Genomic DNA, 10,597 nt, shown 5'->3' with positions numbered 1-10,597 from the left:
AGCATTTTCGGAAAAGCGCGTCTAGAATGGCAGGATGCTTTTCCAGAAAAGCACTTTTTCCAGAAAAGTGTCCGTGGCCAATCTAGACGCGGTTTTCCGCAAAAAAAACCCCATTGTCATTTTCGCGATCCGGGCTTTTTTGTGGAAAACAAATCTCTGCTGTCTACACTGGCCCTTTTCCAGAACAGTTTACCGGAAAAAGACTTTTGCCCGAACGGGAGCAGCATAGTTTTTCCGGAAAAGCACTGATGATTTTACATGAGATCGTCAGTGCTTTTGCGGAAATTCAAGCGGCCAGTGTAGACAGCTGGCAAGTTTTTCCGGAAAAGTGGCTGATTTTCCGGAATAACTTGCCAGTGTAGACACAGCTGTAGACTTTTTAAAAAGTAATCCCATATTAGTCTGATCTTGGTATAACAAAAGGAAAAACTATATGTAGCACTTTAAAGATTAACAAGATAGTTTAATAGGTGATGAGTTTTTGTGGGGCAGACTCACTTCTTCAGATCATCTTCTGAAAGTGAATTGGCATGACCATATATAACAGAGGGATACAATGAAGAAAGTAAACAGATGATGAAGTAACAAATCAGATATTAGAACAGAAGGGCAAGGAAGAGATGAGGAAGGAGGAAATAGCTTATTGTAAGTCAATGAGCGGCTAATCTGGAGTTACTAGACTATCAATAGGTGGGGAGGCTGTCTTTGTAATGTGTAAGGTAAATAATCCTGTAAAGCTGGTAGCAGGGTTGTATTCAGTTACAGCCCCTTCTATGCCCAGTTTCCAGACAGAGAGAAGAAAGGAAATGGGCAGCTTCTAAAATGGCTATAAAGAGACCTGTCCAATCACCATGCTGGCCTCTCCCTCATCCTACAGCGACACGCACAGTGAAGATGAATAGAAGATGATAGCAGGGCTACAAAGAACTGGAAAAAAGTGATGGACGGGTCTGTGGAAAATACCGAGTTTCTACCTGTAGTGGTAATTGTGGATTTGCAGCACCCTCTAGCATCAAGTTGTATATATTGCCTTGGACACTTTTTAATGTCTGTGTTTTTTCTCTCCTGGATTTATAAGTGGAAGCAACATGTCTTTGAGTTTCTTTAAGTCTCGTACTTCAGAGCAGTGGGATGGGAGTTTGGCTGTTTATCACATCCAGCGCCCTAGCCTTTGAGGTTTGCTCCATGCCTATCTATCAGAGCAGAGTCGGAACTGGTTTTCCGAGCCAATGAAATGGTTCACAGCTTTTTTCTTCTCAGCCCTGGAATGAAGTTTCAAAAAAGAAGCCACCGAGCACCATCTCATTAGAGTTTGATTCAGCGCAGGGCTGAGTATCTTAATCTTTGGACTTCAAGTCTGTCTATTTATTTTGGTGGCTCAATGAGTATTTAATAATTTGTACAAAATGGAACCACTCCCATGGGGTGACTGATCAGGACCCACCCCAGAATAGCCTTTTAGTAAGGGCACCTGCTGGCATAGCAGTAGTGGCGTAGTTCTGAACAGTGCATGAGAGCTCATGCTAAGCCAAGAATGACAATTGGAGAACAAAACGGCCTTCTCCATGCAGCAAAAGTACAGGCAGGCCATTGCTATGTAATCTGGCCCCACTACAGCCCAGTACAGGAGCAAGCCAGGCAAGGTTCCCTCTAAGGTGCACAGTCTGACAGCTGTTTAATCAGCCCCACCCAGCCATGGGCTCAGGGCTCCGTGAGCTGCCTGGCTGGACGGGGCTCATTAAGCAGCTGTGGAGCTGTGCTGCCGCGCACCTTAGAGGGAACCTTGGAGCCAGGTTCAAGTCCCTCTTTTGTCTGACTGAGAGGAAGAATCATGAAGGTCTCCCAGGTGAGTGTTCCAGGTACAGGGCTATTGCCTAGTCTCTGGCATGTTCTCTGGTTTTGACCAGAAATTCCACCCTAGACCCAAGGCACCTTCCTGCTGAAAGCTGCATCAAATTTAAGACAGGAAGTGACACTTACTGAATCCACCTGAAGCTGCGGAGGGGATTTTAGGTGTGTATAATGTCATCCTGAACAATGGGCACTGTCCAGGCCACCAGATAGGACTGCAATGCTCTTAGGAAAAGTCACTGTGAGATAACCGGCGGCACTGTAGGGAATATGGGAGATACATCAGGATATTGTTGATACCAATAATATAAAATTACAAGGAATCTGACCAGATATGCTGTGTAAGTCTTGTCAGTGGCACATCAGGACTAAGGCAGGCTTCCTGAGGCTCCCAGATGCGGCCGGCATGTCCCTGCAGCCCCTAGGCACAGCAGGCAGCATGCACCACACGAAGCCGTCTGGCTACGTTTCCACCTCCGCCTAGGGACTGGACAAGCTCAGTGCTCCTGGGAGATGCACAGAGCTGGGGCAGGCTGGGAGTCTGCCTTAGCTCCACTGCACTGCTGACAGGGAGCCCCCTGAGGTAAGCACTGCCCAGTCAGAGCCCACACCTCCAATTCCCTGCCGCAGTTCAGAACCCCCCTCTCACACCCTAACTTCCTCTCAAAGCCTGCACCCTCTCCTGTGCCCAACCTCCTACCCTAGCCCTGAGCCCACTCCCGTACCCAAACTACCTCCTGAAGCCTGCGCTCCACAGCCCCCACACTCCCAACCCCTTAGCCCCAGTGTGGGGCCCCCTCCTGCACCTCAGACCTCTGATCCCCAACCTCACCCCAGAGCCTGCATTCCCAGCCGCAGCCCTCTCCCTCTCCCTCTCCTGCACTCCAGTCCCCTGTCCAGAGCTCCCTCCCACATCCTGAACACCTCATCTCTGGCCTCACCCTAGAACTTGCATCCCCAGCTGGAGCCATCATCCCTCCCACACTCCAACTCCCTGCCACAGCCCAGTTAAGTGAATGAGGTGTGGGACAGCAAACAACAGAGGGAGGGGACTAGAGCGAGTGAGAGAGGGCCTCAGAAGAGGTGGGGAAGGGCAAACGTGTTTGGTTTGGTGCAATTTGAAAGTTGGCATCCCTAATGGCAAAGGACATAAAGAGGCAGCTGCATTTTTTCCAGTCCTGCTTCTTACCTCTGGAGTGACCTTTTCTACAACCTATCAGCGGGGTAGCCGTGTTAGTCTGGATCTGCAAAAGTGACAAGGAGTCCTGTGACACCTTATAGACTAACACATGTATTGGAGCATAAGCTTTTGTGGGCAAAAACCCACTTGACGTGACATGACATGCATCTGACGAAGTGGGTCTTTGCCCACAAAGCTTACACAAGGCTACACGTGGAATGAGGAGTAACGGTAGTTTGGACTAGGAAGCCTAGTCCGAACTACCTAGTCCGTGCCACGTGGCACGGGGTTCGAACGAGCCGGGATTTAAAAATGGCGGCGCCCGGCTTATGCAAATGAAGCCCGGGAAATTCAAATCCCGGGCTTCATTTGCAAGTGCGGTATGCCTACATTACTCTCCTACTTCAAATTAGGAGGGTAGTGTAGACATACCCTGGGTGTGTCTGGGTGCTTTACCATTTCACAGCTCTCTTGTTCTTTCCTTTAGAAAAAACCTTTAGTTTTACACTAAAAGATTGGCTGGCAGCGTGGTTAAGATCCAAACTAATACTGGTCTGGTAACATGGCTGGCCCTCTGTTTCAAATATCTTCTGCCTGTACTGGACCCATGCGCTGAGACGTGGAATGCAATAGAAGAGGTTGTGTGCTTCTTTTTTTTCTTTATTGCTTTGTTTTTTGTCTTGTTTTGCTTCTTGATAACCAGTTGGGGAATCAGGAGCACAGTCTGTGACTGGTAGGGAACCCTTCAGTTTAACTTACCAACCAGCAGTTGGGAGTATCTGCTCTCCTTTTTACAGCCTGCCCTGGGACTTTTCAGTGAGGGTTGCCCAGGCTTCCGGGATCACATAACCCATGAACACAAATGGTCATGACCCCAATTTTACACCACACCAGACAGAGGCCGATTATGCATTCCCACAAGCTCCATTCTGGGGTAGTGGTTCTGTACCCATTCGGCGGGAGTAATGAATTCCTAGCACCAGGGGCGGATGAGGATTTTGCGGGGCCCAGGGCAGCACAATTTTGCGGGGCCCCCTCTTTGACACGGCGCATGCGCGGGCCTTCTTGAAGCGTGGGGCCCGGGGCAGCCGCCCCGCTCGCCCTGCCCTATATCCGCCACTGCCTAGCACTATTTCAGGTAGCTGCTGGGCTTTTCTCGAAAGTGAGTCCAAAATCTCACCACACCCAACTTGGCTTAGTATGAGTCCTGGTCACAAATTAGCTGATTTGAGGCAAATCCTTTCTTTGGGTTACAGTTATTGGTGAATTTATAGTCAGTTGCTTGAGCACACTTTGCTGCATTATGATATAGAATCAAGAGATCAAATAGCCAACACCAGTCACCTTTATTGCTCCAAGCCAGTAGGAAAAAGGTTCTATTCAATACCAGTCTCCGGAGGAAGTCATCTTGTGCATCAATCTTATGTTCACTTTACGCAGGAGGTGAGCTCCCACAGTTACACAGTTCAGCTAGAACTCTTTATGAGATATTTGACAAGTTATAAAATTCTTTACACATCACTAAAATCCAACCCATAAGGCATCTTAGTACCTAGCCTTGTTCTGTTCCTTTCTACGTTTGTTTTGGACACTAGCATTCCAGGTACTGTTCTGTGAATGTATCTCCAAGGTTTGTACCAGGGTAGAACTCACATCTATCTTGTACTTGCCTGCGGGAATAGCTCCCTCGCAGTTGCTGTGGTGAAACTCTCATACATCCTCATCCTGATCATTTTTCCTATCTACTTAAGCCAAAGCTTGCTTCAGCTAATGCCAGGTATTATGGGACACTTAGCACAATTGAAGAGAATTATAAAAGATATGGGCCAGTTTGGGCTATATAATTGTTATTAACGTTGTGTGTTTCATGCATACTACTCTAGACAGTGGAAATAAGTTGTATCATTAATACGCTACATATCCCATGCTACCCAGCGTACATCAGTTAACACAATGCCATATGAGTGGTTCTCTGCTTCTTTGCCATGGTAGGCCTCCAAAACAGTCAGGGCGAGTCAGGGCCCACTCAGACAACAGAGTTCATAGGAACAGTTCAATGCCAGCAAGAGCAAGAGGATAGATTTTGCAGGGTAATGTACTCATTTCAAATCTACAGGAGCACCCAAGAACTTCAGTGAAACTCCGTCTTTGGTTATAGGGCACCGTGACCTCTTGTACTTTTGCTGCCTCTAGACTTTATCTCTGGCCTCCTCTGAGGCAGTTAAAATCAGTTTGTCAGCCAGGCAGAAACAGCATGAACTTCGCAGGTCATAATGCCCCCACAGTGCTATTCTCTCTACTGTGATGGGAGGTCTGCAAAAACATCTGCCAAAGCATCCCATTCATCTGGTAATCCCCCTCCAAAGCTCTAGCAATGCATGCTTCTGAGCAGGGCTGGGGAACAGGCCTAGACCATCTGCGCATAAATGAGCTAGAAATCAGCTGTTTGGTTTGCAGAGCAGCCCTGCCACTCTTTCAAAGAGCCACCTGTCAAATCCTGACAGACAACACTACAGCTGAGCACTGTATCAAAGCCAAGGAGCCCAGTAATCCTCTCTCCCTGAGAACGTGGCCCATCTGTGGGACTAGTGTTGAACACATCATAGAATGATAGAATCATAGAGCTGGAAGAGACCTCAGAAGGTCATCAAGTCCAGCCCCCTGCTCTAGGCAGGACCAATCCCAACTAAATCATCCCAGCCAGGACTTTTGTCAAGCCGAGACTTAAAAACCTCTAGGGATGGAGATTCCACCACCTCCCTAGGTAACCCATTCCAGTACTTCACCACCCTCCTAGGGAAATAGTTTTTCCTAATTTCCAACCTAGACTTCTCCCACTGTAACTTGAGACAATGGCTCCTTGTTCTGCCATCCCTCACTACTGAGAACAGCCTCTCTCCATCCTCTTTGGAACCTCCCTTCAGGAAGTTGAAGGCTGCGATCAAATCCCTCCTCACTCTTCACTTCTGCAGACTAAACAAACCCAAATCCCTCAGCCTCTCCTCGTAGGTGATGCGCTCCAGCCCCCTAATCATTTTGGTCGCCACATCCTTTCTATAGTGGGGGCCCAGAACTGGACACAGTATTCCACATGTGGCCTCCCCAGAGCCGAATAAAGGGGAATAATGACCTCTCTGGATCTGCTGGCAATACTCCTCCTAATGCAACCTAATATGCCATTAGCCTTCTTGGCTACAAGGGCACAATGTTGAGTCATATCCAGCTTCTCATCCACTGGAATCCCCAGGTCCTTTTCTGACAGCTCACAGCTCTACACTTACCGGGTGTTCAGAACAACCTGGCAAACCAACTCAGTAGGAAGAGCTTTGCCCATCACACATGGACTCCCAAGTACTCAGTCTCCAATCAAATCTTACTTACATGGCATATTCCCACCATAGGCCTCTTTGCCACCACCTTGAACAAGAAGAGCCACAAATTTTTGTCATGAAGAGCCAGGAGCTTACAGTCACCCATCCAGATCTCCTGAACACTGTGTCATAGAATGAGCGCCTGATTCTACACCTGTATCCTTTGTCTCTCTATCTGAGAGCTGGCCTGGATGCCAGAGGGTTAAATGCTTTAAATGGGAACTGTTCTGATACTTTGATTCAGAGCAGAAAGGGTCCTACAAGAATAACAAATAAATCCAAATGCAAAGGATATTTGCTTTGGCTGCTCTGTGAGACCTTCAATCCTTAAAGACATCCATTCCTGTTTTTCTGGCCTATTTATTGAAGTATTCAGAACTTTCAGTCCGCTCATTTAGAGGCATATCATGCCAAACCATCTCTTTCAGACGTTTCATTTTTGCATGGAGTTCTATACTCCTTACATTTCTGCAGTGCAATTTCATAGTTAGCCACCTTGTGTTTCAGACCCTTCTGCTGCCAGAAATCAGGCTACCTTTAGCTTGTCCTCCAACTCACTGGCAGCCATCGCTTGCTGATACAGAGCAAAGCTGACATCTCGTCCAGTTGCCTTCCGCAGTTCTAGAGAATTTTCTGCTTTGGAGGGAGCTTTTAGCTGCTCCGTTCTTCCCGTCAGGTTATTTCTTTCATTTCTCTTTACTCCTGGTCCCATGTGGTGTTCAGCAATCGCTTGGGCCCCAGGTGCTTGATAGAGAACCTCTAGTCAATCATGCAGTTTTCCAATGGCCTGTGAATAACACTTCTGCCTCCATAGGCACTGACTCTGGGGGGGGGGGGGTGCTCTGGGGCTGGAACACCCATGGGAAAAAATAGGGGGTGCTCAACCCAGCAGTTACAGTTGTTTGGCGAGAGGAGAGAAAGCAGCAGGTGGGCGGAAGCCGCAGGGAGGGGACGGACCGGGGCTGGGGCCCTGGGGAGGAGTGAGGGTAGGGTTTTGGGGAGGGAGCAGGAAGAGGCAGAACAAAGGAAATGACTTGGGATGGAATGTCCATGGGGAAAAGGAAAGGTCAGAGCCCATGGTAGCACCCATCTGTCGGATTCCTTGTTTGGGAAGCTACATCCCTTAAAGCCATGCTCTGGGGGTCCAGCCACTACGGATTTCCGAACTGGCAAACCACACTGAGGAAAGGGCATGTCATAGCTGGCAGGTATAATAGGCCAGGCGAGGCTTAGTCTCCCTTAGCACAGCTGCCACCAGCTCAGCACTGGCAGTGTCTTCAAATTTCAGCTATAGAAAACAGCTTGAGAAGGCGCAACATCCGAATGAGGAGACTGCCTGAAAACACTGAAGGAGGACAGCCAGCCTGGTACCTAACAACACCACAATTAATGTGTGTTCACCTGAGCTCCCTGGACGAGGAAGAAGTGCAGAAAGCACACAGGGCATGGCTTCCCCTCCCTGGGCCCCGTCATCATCATAAACCTGAAAATCGAACTGTGACGTTTCACAGACACCAGCAAAACAATCTAATTGGGAAGTTGGAGCATTCGGAGTTCGTACACAAAGGCCACACACTCAAGTTTCCCCTGGCCTCCTTGCTGTAACTTTAGAAAAGAGAAGAGAGCTACAAGTAAACTGAAGCAGCCTTTGGGAGGGAAGATCTCTACTATAAATGGGGCATGGAGCTAACAGATTCACCAGGCTCCTGGGAAAGGTGGAGGGCAGGGGCTCTGTGCTCCTAGAAGGGGCGGGACCTTGGGCAGAAGGGGTACGAATTAGGCAGTCAGCCGTTGGCAATTCCCCTCCCCTCAGCGCTGTCCAGCGCACACCACTTGTGGCTCTGATGGTGATTTAAAGGGCCCAGGGCTCCAGCTGCCACTGGGGTGGCAGCAGTCAGGAGATCCAGGCCTCTTTGAATTGCCAGGCCCCTGGGCATTTGCCCCCTTAGCATCTCCCCCCACCACCAGCAGGCCTGCTTCCCAGCAAAACTCTTGTTCAGCCTTTAAAACTCAGTATTCTACAGCAAGAGACATTCAACATGGAAAAAGTCCAGTCCAGTCACGTGGGTGTACAAGGGGGTTGTCCAGAACCTTGGATGTACAAGGGGGTTGTCCAGAAAGCCTGACTCCAAATAACAGTCTGAAAAGCTTTTGGGTGGCAAATGGCAAAACCCACTGAAAAGAAGAGATTTTGTAACAGTCTTTTGTCTTTTCCTTGCTTGTTGGCAATGGTAGAAATGAAGCTGAACATGTGACTGGAGGAGTAATCAAAAGACCAGCCAGAAGGGAGTCACTAGGAATGAACCACTGAATAGCAACTATGTTAATGTCATAAAGAAAACAGTATGAACTTTGCTTTAACTGGGGTGATTTGCAATATCTGTGTTCTATGTTTTAAAATGTAGAGGAAATAATGGATAATAAGAGGTGAACATTGGAGACAATTCCAAGGATACTGGAGAAAAGAGAGAGGGGATGCAAAGGAACTTTTATAGGTTCTGTGTAAATCCTCCTCAAAAGGCAAATGTTCAGATGGTACTCCATCCAGAAGGTCAGTCTATCTGTAAGGGCAGACCATGCCACCTTTGGATTGCAAGAGAAGCAATCCAAGTGTCCACAAGTGAGTATGGGGGTTCAGCAAAGTACAGTCATTTGGGAATTGTTTTACATGCATTTTCTTTGTGGATTCAAAATAAAAGCAATGCAGCAGAAGAGAGGCTCCTAGGGAGACAGGGAGAATTAATACAAGAAATAGACAGGGAAGTTTACAAACTTTAGGAAAAAATTCCTAACTGTCAGGGTGGTCAAATATTGGAATAAATTGCCAAGGGAGGTGGTGGAATCTCCCTCTCTGGAGATATTTAAGAACAGGTTAGATAGACATCTGTCAGGGATGGTGTAGGTGGAGCTTGGTCCTGCCTTGAGGGCGGGGGGCTGGACTCGATGACCTCTCGAGGTCCCTTCCAGTCCTATTATTCTATGATTCTATGATTCTATGATAAACCTAGACATGCTCAGGCACACAACCACGAACACAACATAATGAGAAACAAGAGAGAGATGGATAATATTAAGGGTTTGTGCCATCAAACAACTGAAGAATCACAATAATTTCGAGTATTTCAAGAAGCTAAATAGTTCCTCCCAACAGTTCCTCCTTTTAAAGTGACATTGTCTTCATTGAATGTCATAGGGCTAAATAATGTCACAAAAAGGGGAAAAAGCTCTGGTAGAACTTAAAATACCCACTCTGTCAGGTTTTCAACTTCAAAAAACTCATTTTCAGGTGGAGTAAATTATGGGCATGCAAGGTAATTGGTTTCAGTAGACATTTTTTGCTTGGGTTAAAGAAAAGCACTGTTGGCATATTTGCTTAACACCTATCTTTTCAAATTAGAGACCAATTTAAGGATAAAGGGGGGTGATTTATATTGTTAAAGGGAGAGGTTGCTGGGTTATTAATAAAATGGATTCAATGCATGCTCCCAACCACAATCAAGAAACTTTGAAGGACTTCTTTAAAACACTGCATTGCTTTGGGGAAGGGGAAATTATAGTGCAACATTGAGTTCTCTATGCCAATAATTCAATCTTTCACCGATTGCTGGAGAGAATCGCACCCAGAGGAAAGAGATTACACATTTTAATCACATCCTCATCACTTACATACTAGAATAAATCTGATGTTAATCTCTAAATCCTCATCAAAGCAATCAAGATCTGCCAAAATTGGCAATACTACATGGTCAGATTGTGCACCAATGGAAGTAATATTTAATAGCTGGAATGGGTCTCAGAGATCACTTTTTTAGTATATAAACTGCTTGCTTCTCCAAGGCAAAGACCAGGTTACACCAATGAAACAGGACATTATTCACTACTTGAAAATAAATGATATGGACAATATAAAAAGAGTCTGTCTCTGGGAGGCAGATAAAATAGGATTTAGGGGTCAGTTGAGCAGCAGAGCCTCTCAACAGAAAATAAAATAAAAATAACTGGAGCAGGAGATAAAAAGGGTCAGACATTAATAAAAACACAGTTTAAAAAGACCATATCAACACAGAGAAGAAATGAGTATGCTGACCATAGATGTCACTGAAAAGCCCTTCAATATACAAAACAGAAGTCATATAAAAAAGAACATCAAAGTGATTGGCTACTGGCTCAAAAGCACAAAGAGATCCAAGAGCAA

This window comes from Pelodiscus sinensis, chromosome 1 (genome assembly GCF_049634645.1).
Source record: "Pelodiscus sinensis isolate JC-2024 chromosome 1, ASM4963464v1, whole genome shotgun sequence".
NCBI lineage: Eukaryota > Metazoa > Chordata > Testudines > Trionychidae > Pelodiscus > Pelodiscus sinensis.
Note: the sequence above shows the minus strand (reverse complement) of the source record.